Source organism: Erpetoichthys calabaricus, chromosome 8 (assembly GCF_900747795.2).
Source record: "Erpetoichthys calabaricus chromosome 8, fErpCal1.3, whole genome shotgun sequence".
NCBI lineage: Eukaryota > Metazoa > Chordata > Cladistia > Polypteriformes > Polypteridae > Erpetoichthys > Erpetoichthys calabaricus.
The window spans coordinates 26,825,144-26,842,331 of record NC_041401.2 but is presented as its reverse complement, the minus strand read 5'-3'; the positions used below and the strand labels follow the sequence as shown (position 1 = coordinate 26,842,331).

At 38.5% G+C, this 17,188-nt stretch overlaps 1 protein-coding gene across 5 annotated transcripts in view; it reads right to left on the bottom strand.

Annotated features, from left to right (window-relative positions):
• The window catches only part of grb14 (growth factor receptor-bound protein 14), a 363,700-nt gene that overhangs the window by 197,231 nt on the left and 149,281 nt on the right, over positions 1-17,188 (bottom strand). The gene's annotated exons all lie outside the window — the stretch shown is intronic.

The window sequence follows — 17,188 nt, the reverse complement described above, 5'->3', positions numbered from 1 at the left end:
AATGAAGTGTAAGATATCACAACACACCAAACTTGATATTCTGTGTCTAACGGAGACTTGGCAAAAACCAAACGAATTTGCGTGTCTCACAGAGGCGACTCCAATTGGTTTCACTTTCCACTCAGAGCCTCGCAGCTCAGGACAAGGCGGCGGGCTTGCAGTAATTATCAGAGAAGACTTAAACGTTAAAAGAATCCCAATTGACTGCCCATTGTCTTTTGAGTGCCTGGCTCTTAAACTAATAACAGAATCAGGTCCTGTCTCACTCATTGTTCTTTATCGTCCCCCAAAATACAATGCATCCTTCTTATCCGATCTGATTGAACTTTTGACCCACCTAAGCTCTTACTCTCAGAGAATTATCCTTCTTGGTGATTTCAACATCCATATTGACACCCCCACATCTAAAATGAGAAATGAATTCCTGTCCTTACTGGACTGTTTTGACTTGACACAACATGTTGATTTTCCAACCCATTCTGGCGGTCATATATTGGACCTGATCTGCACTTCTGGACTATCTGTTGCCAACATTTACAGCACTGATTTGGGACTCTCTGACCATAAAGCAGTATTTTTCACTGTCTCATTACCTCTCCCACCTCTTACCTGTAAACGACAAATTTCTTACAGAAACCTTAAAAATATCTGTCCCTCTATCCTTTCTGGATCCATTTCTGATCTTTTACTGTCTGCACCTATTCCATCAACACTAGATAGTTTTGTTCACCACTATAACACAGCCCTTCACTCAGCATTAGATAAAACAGCTCCTTTAAAACAAAAAGAGGTTTCCTTTAAACGCTCAGCTCCTTGGTATAACTCAGAATTGCGATCTATGAAAGCAGCTGGCCGACGCCTTGAGAGAATGTCACGTAAGACTGGCCTCACCGTGCACATCCAGGCTTTCTCTGACCACCAAAGAGCTTACAGAGAAGCACTAACTTCTGCCAAGAACACCCATTATAGCAGAATAATAGAAAGTGGCCATGATAACCCAAGGGTTTTGTTCTCTGTAGTTAATAAACTACTCGAACCCGCATCTGGCCCAACTACCTCTTCTACTGAAGTCTGTGAGGAATTCCTCCACTTTTTCCGTAACAAAATTAAAGATCTAAATAATTCAACTAACATAAATACATCATCTGTTTATATCTCTCCCTGTTTTCCCACTCCATCCAGCTCCTTCTCTAAGTTCTCACCAGTCACATCTGCGTTTGTTAATAACCTGCTTTGTAAGATGAGGCCAACTACTTGTGTACTGGACCCCATCCCCACCACACTACTTAAATCCTGCCTTCATGCCATAATCCCGACTGTTACAACAATAATAAACTCATCCCTTGACACTGGCTCTGTGCCGCTCACTTTTAAAATTGCTTCTGTAACCCCAATGTTAAAAAAGTCTGGCCTTGATGCTGACAATCTTAACAATTTCCGGCCTATTTCCCACTTACCTTTCCTGTCAAAAGTTCTTGAGCGTGTTGTAGCTTCCCAACTCACCAATTACCTAACCTCTAATAATTTGATGGAACCCTTTCAGTCTGGTTTCAGGGCGCGGCAAAGCTGTGAAACTGCTCTGCTACGGGTAACCAATGATTTGCTTATGGCAGCAGACTCTGGACAAACTAGCATATTAATTCTGTTAGACCTCAGTGCAGCATTTGACACTGTTAGACATGACATCCTACTGTCCAGAATGGAGAACATGCTGGGTATCTCTGGCACTGCCCTCCAGTGGTTCAAGTCCTATCTGACTGATAGGCAAGAGTTTGTTAGTCTTGCAGCAGATCCAGCTCAGCGCCAGTCACACAAGGAGTCCCTCAGGGCTCTGTCCTCGGTCCTCTGCTTTTCTGTATTTATATGCTTCCCCTTGGCCATATTATCCGTAGTTATGGATTGGGTTATCATTTTTATGCAGATGATACTCAGCTCTACTTCAATGTTAAAAGTGGAACTTCATCAGAGCTTTCTCAGCTCACAACCTGCCTTAGTGAAATTAAAACCTGGATGGAGCAGAACTCTTTAAAATTAAATTGCAATAAAACTGAACTCCTGCAAATTGGGACTAAAATGCAACTTAATAAAATGAGCTCCTTCCCAGTCCATCTTGGCAGTGATCTCATCAGACCTGCCTCTACTGTAAAAAAATCTTGGTGTCATTTTTGATTCCTCCCTCACTTATTCTGCCCACATAAATCACATTAAGAAACTTTCTTACTTTCACCTCCGTAACATATCCCGTGTTCGCTCCTTCCTCTCCTTCTCTAATGCTGAGAAACTTGTCCATGCTTTTATCACATCCCGCATCGATTATTGTAATTCCCTACTGGCAGGTGCCCCTTCTAATCTTATATCACAGCTCCAGCTTATTCAAAACTCAGCTGCAAGAGTCCTTACTCGAACCAGCAGCAGCGAGCACATCACACCCATCCTGCTCCGTCTTCACTGGCTCCCTGTGTCCTACAGAATCGAATATAAAATCCTACTAATAACCTACAAAGCTTTAAATAACCTCACACCAAACTACATCAGTGACCTTCTCCATCACTATGTGCCTGCCCGCCCACTAAGGTCCTCTGATTCTGGTAATCTTGTTGTGCCCCTCACTAATCTACACTCCATGGGTGACAGGGCCTTCAGCTGTATAGCGCCCAGACTCTGGAATGACCTACCAAAATTAATCAGGTCAGCTGACTCCATGAATTCTTTTAAAAAACAACTCAAAACTCATCTGTTCAGGAAGGCTTTTAGCTCTACTTGACTTTATTACCCTTTTCTCAGTTTACCTCTCTGTCAAGTTGCTAATGTAACCTGCATGTGTGTGCTAGACCATCAATTATGTTGTCTGTTTTTTTTTCTCAGAATTTACTGTCTTAATCTTCTTTATTTATTTATCTGGTTTGTACAATGCTATATACTGTATATTCTGACGTTCTTTATTTATTCTGTAAGTGCCTTGAGCATGGGAAAGGCGCTATATAAATAAAATGTATTATTATTATTATTACATTTTCACTAAGTAATATTACTTTCTCCAGTAATACTCTGAACACTGATGTAAGAAAATTGGAAATATTAGCAGCTCTAAAATTGTCTGTGAGGTAGGCAAAGATTTTTATTTTTTTCCACAGCAGAGTTGGAGTGTCGGACAGGGTGAAAACTAGGCCAAGCATAGAAGATACCTGGCAACATCTTTCACAATCAGGGTCTTGGCCTAGGTAAATTTTGAAAGAGTGGAAGAGTAGAAATATTTCTTATACAATATGTTCAATTTCAAGACAGTACAGTTTCTACCATTAATTTTAAAGCAAAGATTGGAAAACCAGGTTGGTTGCCTTTTAGCAACATTTCTGATTTGCATATGACAAAAGAAATGGGTTACTGGAAGATTACATTTTAGATATAGACATTTGAAGGATGCAAACATGTTATCATTATTGAATTCTTAGGGCCCAAATGCCAAGAATCTTTAATGTATTGAATACTTTGTATGAGAAGTTTGGTTAGAAAAGATGATTATTATGCAGTGGTGCAAATAATTGTAACATAATGAAGTTTTTTCTTTACTGGAACCATATTCAAAGTCTTCAGAGTGTTGAAAGACTGGATTCTTGCTAAGTTTACAATGTTTAATGATTTAATAATAATAATAATAATACATTTTATTTATATAGCGCCTTTCCCATGCTCAAGGCACTTACAGAATATAATAAAGAACGGCAGGGTATACAGTATACAGTAATCCCTCCTCCATCGCGGGGTTTGCGTTCCAGAGCCACCCGCGAAATAAGAAAATCCACGAAGTAGAAACCATATGTTTATATGGTTATTTTTATATTGTCATGCTTGGGTCACAGATTTGCGCAGAAACACAGGAGGTTGTAGAGAGACAGGAACGTTATTCAAACACTGCAAACAAACATTTGTCTCTTTTTCAAAAGTTTAAACTGTGCTCCATGACAAGACAGAGATGATAGTTCCGTCTCACAATTAAAAGAATGCAAACATATCTTCCTCTTCAAGTCAGGAGCAGATGTCAGAGAGATAGATAAAAAAAGCAAACAAATCAATAGGGCTGTTTAGCTTTTAAGTATGCGAAGCACCGCGGCACAAAGCTGTTGAAGGCGGCAGCTCACACCCCCTCCGTCAGGAGCAGAGAGAGAGAGAGAGAGAGAGAGAGAGAGAGAGAGAGAGAGAGAGAGAGAGACACAGAGAAAAACAAACAAGCACAAATCAATACGTGCCCTTCGAGCTTTTATTTATGCGAAGCACTGTGCAGCATGTCACTTCAGGAAGCAGCTTGCACAGAAGGTAGCAACGTGAAGATAATCTTTCAGCATTTTTAGACGAGCGTCCGTATCGTCTAGGTTTGCGAACAGCCCCCCTGCTCAATCCCCCTACGTCAGGATCAAAGAAAGTCAGCGCAAGAGAGAGACGGAGAAAAGTAAGTTGGATAGCTTCTCAGCCATCTGCCAATAGCGTCCCTTGTATGAAATCAACTGGGCAAACCAACTGAGGAAGCATGTACCAGAAATTAAAATATCCATTGTCCGCAGAAACCCGCGAACCAGCAAAAAATCCGCGATATATATTTAAATATGCTTACATATAAAATCCGCGATGGAGTGAAGCCGCGAAAGGTGAAGCGCGATATAGCGAGGGATTACTGTATAGCATTGTACAAACCAGATAAATAAGTAAAGAAGATTACAACAGTGAATTCAGAAAAAAAAAAACAGACATCATTATTGGTGGTCTAGCACACACACACATACAGGTTACATGAGCATCTTGACAGAGAGATAAACTGAGAAAAGGGTAATAAAGTCAAGTAGAGCTAAAAACCTTCATGAACAGATGAGTTTTGAGTTGTTTTTTAAAAGAATTCATGGAGTCAACTGACCTGATTAATTTCGGTAGGTCATTCCAGAGTCTATGGCACTATACAGCTGAAGGCCCCGTCACCCATGGAGTGTAGATTAGTGTGGGGTACAACAAGATTGCCAGAATCAGAGGACCTTATTGGGCGGGCAGCCAATTAGTGATGGAGAAGGTCACTGATGCAGTTTGGTGCAAGGTTATTTAAGGCTTTGTAGGTTATTAGTAGGATTTTATATTCGATTCTGTAAGACACAGGGAGCCAGTGAAGATGGAACAGGATGGGTGTGATGTGCTCGATGCTGCTGGTTCGTGTCAGGACTCTTGCAGCTGAGTTTTGAATAATCCCTGTTATCATGTTTTTGCATTTCTGAATTAATTTGCTGCCTTTTAAATCATTATAGCTCAAAATAATGAAACATTTGCCAAGCCTTTCAACTACTCATGCTTCAAAACGGATGTCAGAAAGAGAATGAGATGCTCCCTCTCTCTCTTTCTCTCTCTACCCCACTCCTTTCCAGCACTAAAGCTCACCAAAAGCTAGCTTATCTCCCTAGCTAAGGCCAGTAGCAAATACCTGCAAAGTTCCATGTCGTCCAACATGTCACTAAGCTGGGTAAACTAGAAGCAAACAGGTTTCGCCTCCACCATTCTGTATGAAGATACATTTACAGTAGCCCCTGTCCTTAACTCAAACTGAAGTTCAAGTTCAAAATACGATTACATTTTCTCTAGTTGGTAAGGGACACTACACAACCAAATTATTAAAATATACATTAAATATAGCTAATTATCTACACACATTAGTAATTGATATTGGTATTCTTAATGTTATTTATTAAATAAAACAATAATACTTGAAAGCATTGCTAGTTTTTGTTAAGTTAGGCCATGTAAATTCATATAGATTTTTTCATTTACTTTATTTTAGTTTTTCTTTGCTTGTTTTCAGCCTTAATTCATTAAACAGGTAACTTCTTGAAGGAAGGCATGTGTCTACATTTACTTACCTAGTCCTCAATATTCTAGTATTTCTGAATTTATTGCTATTAGCAAATCAAAAGTAGACAGGCAAATGCAGAATACTAAACCTTTGTTCTCTTGACTAAAAATGGAATGATTTTCATTTTACAGGTATGTCACATGATGCCAGGAATTTAGGACCAAAAGGTAGCTAGCAGTCTTTGGTATTAACTTGTCTTAAAAATGGAGAATGTCTGCTTCAGTTACCTACCAAAACAGATACAGGGGTTTCACTGGGAGGCAAGAAAGAAGAAGCCTGTGAGTGGTGATGATACAGATGATTGTTGTATACTAGAGGCACTCCAGGCTATCACTGTTTGCTTACCAGAGGAACCCTTCTGTGTGGGCAAATGGATAAGCAGTTGTTACAAAGCAAGTTATTTAGATTTGGTGGCAAAACTGTGGTACATTCACAGCTAATTCATAGCTTCACTGTGTTCTAATTCCAGGTTAAGCATGGGGTTGACATTGTGACATGTCTGCATCAGTTTTTTTTTTCTGATGTTCCAAAGATGTGCATGTCATTTTAACTGGCAAATCTAAATTGGCTTACTGAACATGGGTGTGCCCTGCATTCAACGCTGCCCAGAATTGTTTCACAAATTGTGCCTAATGCTGCTGAGATAGGCACCAGCTTGCTACAACAATGAACTGGAAAAGGTTAGAAAATAAATGGATGGATGGATATTTCGATTTGTTATTTTCTGGAAAATGTTTACTTTAGTACACAATTATTTGCCCCAAAGTTGTCCACTGAGGGCATTAATACGACTACGTTGCAAAAAGAATGTCACAGTTCTCATTAATGACAACAGACTTATTACAGTACAATGTTAGACAAATGGTTAATGTTTTTTTTTTATTTGCAGTGTTTTATTAAACTAGATTTATACAATATGATCTTTCTACATTTAAAATATTGATATATGTAAATTAAATTATTGTCATCTCTTTTATGCTCCTATTTTTTTTTCCATGTTATGATCATAAAGATCTGGACTTTGAACAGGAACAGGCACAAATCAAGCTCAGCCCTGGATGGGATACCTGTTAATTGTAAGACAAACCACATGACAACATTCAAACTGATATTAGTAAGGAAATATATAAAGAAGAGTGCCATTATGTAGCATCCTAACAATTACTATAAAATGAAAGGCTATTTTTTTTTTAATCTGAAAGGCAAATTCTGAGACAAAAATTAGATTTTTGTTTACACCTTTTATGGGGTGAGTACAAAGAACATCTTTCTGCAAACCCAAAAACATGTAGAAGTTAAAGGTTATCACAGCTTTAATAGTTTCATTTAATTATAGAAGCCAGACTGATAACAAAGTCTCCTTAATTCTCATAACAAAAATGCCTGCAGACAATCTGTCCCTGTAAAAGATTTAAATAAACACCTACACTATTCTAAAAATACCATTAGCCTTGGAAAACCCATCTGCTACTTAGTATCACATACAGTGATATTAAAATATATACATTAAGGAAAGTCTAGATTAAAAACTGATGATTGCAACACTTTATAAAACTTTTGACATTCTTCAGCAATGCTCTATCAGCCTGTGAAAAAAAGAGATAAGCTTTTAGACAATACTATGTTGTAAAACTAAAGCTCCTACTGCTTGGCCTTTACCAAAATACACTATACCAAACACCACTCTGAAACACACACACTACTGTACATTTTTGAAACACAATTGTTTGAACTATTTTATAACAAAAAAGAACACAATAAAGGAAGTTCATTGACCCAATCTAATAAATGTCTACACAGTTTCCCTCACAATAAAAACATTTCTTTCTAACAGTAATTGTTTTTAAATACTACACACATAGTGAATAAACTTTAAAATATTAAATTTATGAAAATATTTTCTCTTGTTAGCTGCTGTACCAATGGCTTTGCTTAAATATGTCCAGCATCAAAATAAATTTTAATAAACACATATATGGGGCAAAATCACAGTGTAGTTATTGTTAAAGATATGAATTTGATCGTCCATTTTCTGAAACAACCACCACCTCCAATAAAAGGTTGCAGTCAGTCAAAACACATCTCATGAGGTACAGGCACAAGCCAGAAGCCACCTCTGGATGGGTAGATTATTCACTGAAATGTAACAAGAAACATGATTAATGTTAATGTAAAGGCTACTTAATGTTTAACCTGAGAGAAAATTGCTGTAAAAAAAGAATGACAATGGAGAAAATTAACTATACTCTTTAATATTAAGAACTTAATCCTTTATTAAATAATATAGACTAGTACACCTAAAGGTCTAAAGTATCAGATATGCCAAAATCAAAATGATTAACTTTGGTAAGGGAATTTAATAACAAAAAAAACTATTCATGTCCTTGGTTATGTTCTTATAATTTGCCTTCTAAGCATTTACCTTTAAATGCAACATATACTATGGCTATGATAACAAATGACCCATGAGGTAATGATAAATTTGCTTGTCTAAAGTCAAGTTTTTAAGTCTGGTGCTGGGCCAAATTAATCTGTAGCCATGCATATGAATGGAACGTATCCAACTTCCTTTTTCTGATTAAGGTATTGTATTGAATGATGGATGTCATAGAGTTAGAATTAGTTCTAGTGAGTGAGAGGATAATCTCAATGTTACACTAACCTGCAAAGCTGCCTTTCACTGTTCTACGCATTTATGTGCCAAACAACTGTTTCAACCTTTCAGCCCTTTAAGAAACATTTCATTTGTTGCTCAAAAAAGTGCCATCTACCTTCCTGTAGTCCAACAGGGAAACGTAAGCTCTCATGTGGGAAGGATGGAGATACCTGGTAAGATGTGATTGGGAGGAACAGCCAATGATTTGAATCAGAGCAGTGAATTATTGGTGGATTTCTGTGAAACTTATGGTTTATCCATAATGAACATCATGTTTGAACACAAGGTTGCTCATAATTGGCCAAAGGTCTTTTGTGTTGCCTTATCTGTATCAGGAATGGGCTGGAGGAGGAGTATAGGGACCTAATCAATGACTTTGTTAAATGGTCCGACTCAAACCACCTACACCTGAACACCAGCAAAACCAAGGAGCTGGTGGTGGATTTTAGGAGGCCCAGACCCCTCATAGACCCAGTGATCATCAAAGGTGACTGTGTGCAGATGGTGCAGATCTATAAATATCTGGGAGTGCAGCTGGATGATAAACTGGACTGGACTGCCAATACTGATGCGCTGTGCAAGAAAGGACAAAGCCGGTTATACTTCCTTAGAAGGCTGGCTTCCTTCAACATCTGCAATAAGATGCTGCAGATGTTCTATCAAACAGTTGTGGCGAGCGCCCTCTTCTACGCAGTGGTGTGCTGGGGAGGCAGCATTAAGAGGAAAGACGCCTCACGCCTGGACAAACTGGTGAGGAAGGCAGGCTCTATTGTTGGCATGGAGCTGGACAGTTTAACATCTGTGGCAGAGCGAAGGGCGCTCAGCAGGCTCCTATCAATTATGGAGAATCCACTGCATCCACTAAATAATGTCATCTCCAGACAGAAGAGCAGCTTCAGCGACAGACTGCTGTCACTGTCCTGCTCCACAGACAGATTGAGGAGATCGTTCCTCCCCCAAACTATGCGACTCTTTAATTCCACCAGGGGGGGTAAACGTTAATATTTAACATTATACATAGTTATTGTCTGTTTTTTTCACCTGTATTATTATCATTCTTTAATTTAATATTATTTATTGTATCAGTATGCTGCTGCTGAAGAATGTGAATTTCCCATCGGGATTAATAAAGTATCTATCTATCTATCTATCTGAGGTTATATGTCCTGGACACTCACGTGAAGAGGGGTGCTGAGCTGTCAAATGATGACCACTTGGTGGAGAGCTATCTCAGAGAGAGAAAAAAACCTGTTGGACAGACCTGGAAGGCCCAAATGGATTGTGAAGGTTTGCTAGACACAACTAGCTGATGTCTAGGAGTGGAGGCAGGTGCAAGGAGCCGTGACAAAATATTGCTGGTATTTATCACGAATGTAACCCTGGGACTGGACCAACTGGTGGACACAAGTGGTAAGGCAAGCTGTTAAATTGACAAAATGGTTCAAATGTTTAATGTTAGGAGGAAGGTCTCAAAATATGATTGAGAGGTACCAACAGGCCAAAAATATAGCAACTATGGCAGGGACCCAAGTTACATCCCATGTGTAGGTGGAGTTTGGTAAAGTCCATGGAGAATAACCTGCAACATGCCTTAAAGAGGTTCTGGCAAATTATTTGGAAGGGAAGGCTGGACTACACCCAAGCTGTTCTCAGCAAATCTATTGACCTCAAATGGACCTCAGTGTAAGGAGCACAATGAGGAATTACTATGACTGTACCTTTCTCAGAGGAGGCAGTCCAGAACAGTTGGAGTGGTTTCCATATCTGTGGCTACGGTTACTTCCATAATTAAAAAGTTCTACTGCGGCAAGGTAACAGGGTAATGAAGTTCAGTTGTAAATGCTGAAAACACTGACTACATTGGGGATTTTTAGGCTAGCGTTCCTCTTCTATATTACGTGAAAGGTGGGGAAAGGGCCTTTAGAATAGCAGAATGAGGTGGTGTTCCATATTTCACAATATTTTACAATTTGATATTAATAACACTATAAAGAATACTTCCTTCGTTCTGTGCAAATAATTATGGCGGAATGCAAAATCAGCAAGAGACATTGTACTTTTTAAACCTAAATATACTAATCCCAACCATATTTACTGTGTGAAAGTTATGTTTTAATTGTTGAGCACCAGTTACCCACTTGTCAATATTAGATTCAGTTTGGGTGTTTTATGTAATAGAATTTTTTATTTCATGATTGTTAAAAAAAATATTAGTGGTTATGACACTCACTGTTTGTAATTCTAACATGCAGTAATTTAATTCATTAATGCCCTTACTAAACAAGGATTCATGAGAATGAACTTAGAGGAAATTGGAAGGATTTGTTTATTATCTGGTGTATATCACACATAATTTAACACTATTTAATTTTGTTTAGATTATTGAGCATCAGTGAGTTACTTAATGTGTTACGCTGTTTATGCTCATTTTTGTTTTATGTAAGTTATCGATCTAGTTCTTTCATAGTTATCTTCTTGAAGAAAACCACTTTTTGGTTATACCACATTTTATAGAACATTGATTTGACCTGTGCTGAAAGGGACTTTGGTTCTTTACTGGTATTATGGTTACAGTATATGGCTAACTGTACACAACATTTCTTCTGACTGCTTTGGGCAATGTCTTTTTCCAGACAGTATACAGAAAACACTAGGGCATATTATTGAGAGAGACAGTGAAACATCAATGGTTTATACTGTGACAAATGGCCATGGCACTTGCTTGGCCAGGATGCCTCCACACTGCAAGGACTGGGGGAGAGAACATTCACAGAGCATTATCTCCTCCAGAGCAATAGATGGCATCCCCTCTGGGTTGTAGCAGCACAACGGTTTCCCCCAGGGCTTCACACTAATTGGAGTTCGGTGAATCAGCTCTGCTGGTGGCTGTGGGCACCGCCAGGGGTTACTGCAGGGACTTTGGGACAATGGAAGTACTTCCGGGGATCAATTAACACTAGAATTACCAGAGCCTACGAAAAAACTCGTAGATCCGGCCCACCTTAAATCGCTTCTTAAATCCGTTCACACCTCTCCGCCAGCATCTTTTGTCCTCTAAATGTGCTGATAAAGACAAGCTGCCAGCAGCCGGCTATTCCATCCCCCCACCGAAATAGAACGTGCACGAACTTCTCCCAGCTCATGCCTTGATTGATTATCTGGGAGTGAAGTGGAGTTTTAGAGTGGAAATAATAGATCGTTATTTGGAACACACGCATTTCATTTGTGTTCCGTTTCTACAGTAATCTGTGTAAAACAGAAGCTTTTTCATATTTTAGTAATAAATGTTACAAAATGTAGGCATAAACTATAGAATATGTAAAGCCTGAGTTCCAAAGATCAAATAAACACTTTCACAAAAGGTTCCAGGATGATACAACAGTTTCCGTGGCGTAGCGAGCTAAGACTTGCCTTACAGACCTGAGTTCAATTCCCCGCTGGGGATAAAGTATTACTTTTTTTTTTTTTTTCTTTTTGACCTCAAATGGACATAAAATTTATAAATTGGTATGCACTGTCAGTTAATGAGATCGTTATATTTTCATGTAGAATGCTCCTTTTAAAATATTTTTTTAACAATTGAGACTGCAATCAACATGAACAACTGTCCTAATAACTGTTATGTTTAAGATCCATAACACACAGACAGAGCACTGCGTAATAGAGAGAGACAGGCAGAAAAGTCACTAGATATATAAACAGGGAAGGCACATGTACTGAAAGAAAAAAAAAAAATCAACATGTGCGTTGTTCCTGCTGCACTGAATAAGCTCACGTGCTCTAACATCACCCCTCCCACCAATCTGACCCTCAGTAACAGAGGCAAACCAAGTGCAATCAAGAGTCCCCGGTTCGATCCCCACTCACTCCTATATTTGCCGTTTTCAGTAGTAAGCTGCTCTTTTTGTTAATATTATACAGTACACACATGCACTTGGTTTGCGTCTGTACTTGTGCTGTTACTTAGAGAGTCAGATCGGGGGTAGGGGTGATGTTAGAGCGTGTGAGCTTATTCAGTGCAGCAGGAACAACGCACATGTTGATTTTTTTTTCTATTTTTTTATATAAATAAATGATTTATTTAGGAATATAAGTAACAAGCTGGTTAAGTGTGCAGATGATACCAAGACAGGTGCATTGGCAGATAATGTGGACTCTGTTACATTATTGCAGAAGGAATTGGACAGCATACAGGCTTGGGCAGATTTGTGGCCGAAGAAATTTAATGTCAGTAAATGTAAAGTATTACAAATAGGAAGTAAAAATTTTAGGTTTCAGTACACAATGGGAGGTCTAAAAATCGAGAGTACAGCTTATGAGAAGGATTTAGGAGTAGCAGCAGACTCTATGCTATCAGCTTCCCGAAAGTGTTCAGAAGCGATTAACAAGGCAAACAGAATGTTAGGTTATATAGCAGGATGCGTGGAGTACAAGACCAAGGAGGTTCTGCTCAGGCTTTAATAATGCACTAGTGAGGCCTCATCTGGAGTACTGTGTGCAGTTTTGATCTCCAGGCTACAAAAAGGACGTAGCAATGCAAGAAAAGGTCCAGAGAAGAGCAACTAGGCTGATTCCAGGGCTAAACGGGATGGATTATGAAGAAAGATTAAAATCTTTTCAGTTTAAGAAGAGGTGACATGACTGAAGTGTTTAGAATTATGAAGGGAATTAGTACAGTGGATCGAGACTGTTACTTTAAAATGAGTTCATGAAGAACATGGGGACAGAGTTGGGAAAATTGTTAAGGGTAAATTTTGCACAAACATTAGGAAGTTTTTCTTTACATACAGAACCATAGACACTTGGAATAAGCTACCAAGTAGCAAGGTAGACAGTAATACTTTAGGAACTTTCAAATCTAGACTTGATGTTTTCTTAGAAGAATTAAGTGGATAGGACTGACGAATTTTGTTGAGCTGAATGGCCTGTTCTAATCTAGATTGTTCTAATGGACTTGTGCCTGTCTGTATGGGGTTTAGGGAGCTGGTACAACACAATACGTATATTGAATAAGTTTCTATCAAGATCACTCACACAAAGAGAAATAGACATTTTTCTTCTGTTTCAGAAGTCTGAAGCTCAAGCTTGGATCTTGCTGTAAGTAGGGTTGCTACCTACATTCCAAACCATTTTCATAGATAAACACCTATTTATTAAAATAGCAATAAAGAGATCCATAAACCTTTGCTAAAATGCTAAGATGAAATAGAAATCATACTAAGAAAAAGTTGATGTTACTGACCAACAGCATACGAGGGGGGACCCAAAAATAACCGGAAATATTTTTAAAATGTGTTTAATTTAATTTTCTGTACAAACTACAATTAGTCTCCTTCAAAGTACTCTCCATTGGCAGAAATACTGTTATCTAACCGTTTGTTCCATTGTTCGAAACATTTTTTAAATTCGTCTGAAGTAATGCCCATTAATGCTCTGATCGTTTCTTGTTTTACCTCTTCGACATCAGCAAAATGCCTTCCTTTCAAGTCTTTTTTCATCCGAGGGAACAAAAAGAAATCACATGGAGCTAAATCCGGTGAGAAGGGTGGGTTGTTCAGGGTTGCCATACCGTTTCTTGCCAAAAATTGGCGAATGCTGAGAGAAGTGTGAGATGGAGCGTTGTCATGATGAAAGAACCAATCGCCCGACTCCCACAAATCAGGGCGTTTCCTTCTCACACTGTTGCGCAACCTTATTAACACTTCTAGGTAGAATGCTTGATTTACAGTCTGACCTGCTGGAACAAATTCATAATGCACAAGACCTTTGACATCAAAAAAAGAAATCAACATTGTTTTCACTTTTGATTTCACCTGCCAAGCTTTTTTTGCGCGAGGAGAATTCGCGGTTTTCCAATGACTGGACTGCTGTTTCGACTCAGGATCGTAACTGTAGCACCACAATTCATCTCCTGTAATAATTTTGGAAAAAAAAATCTGGGTCATTATCAAACTGATCCTTCATTTCACGACAAGTTTCCAGGCGACGCTCTTTTTGATCTGCTGTCAGCAATCACAGGACAAATTTGCACAAACTCTTCTCATTTTCAAATCTTGCGATAAAACTCGCTGAACCGAGCTCCACGACAACTGGGTAATCTTAACAAGTTCGTCAATGGTCCTACGTGGATTTTCATAAATTAATTCTCCGATTGTGGTGAGATTTTCATCGGTTTGCGATGTTGAAGGACGCCCGGGGCGTTGGTGGTATTCAATCGACATTTCACCATTCTTAAAGCGGCCAAACCACTCGTAGACTTGGCTTTTACCCATAGCATCTTCTTTGTAAGCTTTTTTTAACATAATATTTTCTGCAACATTTTTTTCAAGAAGAAAACAAAATTTCACTGCCGCGCGTTGCTCACAATAATCGGCCATCGTAAAAAAACGACGCTTGCACCACGTACTACAAGTACCAACCTAACAACAACAAAATTCCGGTTATTTTTGGGTCCCCCCCCTCGTACACCACAGCACTGAAAATCACACTGGCCATCACTGAGTTATAGAAGATGTGATGGATGTTACTACCCACATTAAAGGAATGCAATCTCCTAAGGAAAAAGAGCTTGCTCTGGCCTTTCTTATATAGTTCCTTTATGTTCCCAGACCAGTCCAATCTTTCATTAACATTCACCCCCAAGTACTTATAGGAGTTGACCACCTTGACCAGACATAGAAGCTCTTTGGTGCGGTGAAAGTCAATAGCCAGTTCCTTGGTTTTGCTGATGTTAAGATACAGACAATTCCCTTTGTACCAAGAATCAAAGTTCTCCACCTGACTCCTGTACTCTGTCTCATTCCCTTAATACACCCCATCAATGAATTTCTACAAGTGACATGACCTTGTGTGATAATTATAGTTTGTGTTGTACAGAGTAAAGAGACGGAAACAGGACTGTTCCTTGTGGTACTCCAATGTAGTTGACATCTGTATCAGAAACACAGTCTCTGTATATCACAAATTGTGGTCTGCCTGACAGATAGCCCATAACCTAAAAACCATACGCTCATCCACTTGCATATTTCTGGGATTACCCCTTAACAGGGATGGCCGGATGGTACTGAAGGCACTGCAGAAAGCAAAAAACAATTCTCATAGTTCTGTCTACTTTGCTCAACAAGGCTTATTCTCACCTGGACAGACAGGTAATTGCATCTTCCTCTCCAGCCTTTGTCCGACAGCCATACTAATCTGTTTTAAAATCCATGGTGCAGCATATTTTGCTACGTGCTTTTCTGAAGATTTGGAAAGCAAGAAAGAGCAAATGCATCTGACACCAATGTGCTTTTATGTGTGTTTTGTTTTTTATCTTTATACTAAGGTAGTTTATTGCATTCCAAAACAATTCTCTTTGACGTCCTAAAGAGCATAAGTGAAAAAAGCAACAGGACTGAACACCACCATTCTTTGAGAAAGTATCATTCATTTCAAAGCAAAACTAAACCGACCCAAGTATTATGAAAAAAAATGCTATAATGTCTGATATGGCAGATGGATGCAAAACTGAAAACATATCACAAGCTGAATGCCTTTTTGGAATTTATATTAACTAATGTAACCAAATAGGAAGACTCTGAACACATTCCATGCTTCGTATCTACATAGTTTATTATTAAATGATATTTCATAGAGCTATTTCAGTGTTCACATGAATACAATGTGCAAGTATGTGCTGTTCAATTGGTATGACATAGTCTGAACTGAAATGGCATGAAATTGTATGCTGTGAGAAAAAAAGCCCTGATTCTCTTCAAACAGCTTAGACTTAACAATGCAGAACATGCTTTTCGGCCAGCCCTTACAGTGCACCTATCTTCAGGTAATACTGCTTTTCATCTCTCATCCTGACTGGCATATACGTATATTCATATGCATCCCATTTTAGGTTACAAGAGATATATGCACTTTATCTTATTCCAATTTCAAATAATAAAATTAAGGGCTTAATAGAAATATGCTACATGAACATCACTAAAACTAATTACGGCCCCGAATGAAAAAACCTGGGAGCAGAGATCATTCATCATATGCATTAATGCACTGTGAAGAAGACAAAAAAATAATGTTAAGCTAAACCTCTAGGAAAGTTAAGCTAAATCAAAATAGGTGATGCTGCGATCGTGCAGTGCATTAATAAACTTCAAGGGGTGATCAGGTGGCAGCTCTAGTCAGCAAAGAACAGGAAGAAACATTATTGTGTTCAAAGCTACAGAAACAAGCTAAGGAAGAAAACAGACAGTCTTAGCAAGTTGTTTAAATTCTGAAAGTTTATAAACAAGATAAAACTGTATAAATGTGGGAAACATCAGGAGTAAACTGATGAAGTTCCAGAAGGAATGACACAACATAGCCAGAAAACAACCTTTTAGTGCAGAGTGTTGTTATTCTATGAAACTAACTCACTGCCGAAATTCTTCAAGGATAAAGAGTTTTTTTTTTTTAACCATTTTTGTACTTGCAACGAAAAAACAATTCAAGAGCACGCCTAAAACAAATGACCTTCTCACACCTATAATTCCTGTCTCATAAAGCTAAAAATAACACATTTTTTGCTTTTATTTAAAAAAATGTGTCGACCAAAATGAAATGGCCATTTCCTAAGATTATTATTTTTTATTTTTTTTTGTCCTCAGCTGTTAAGCACG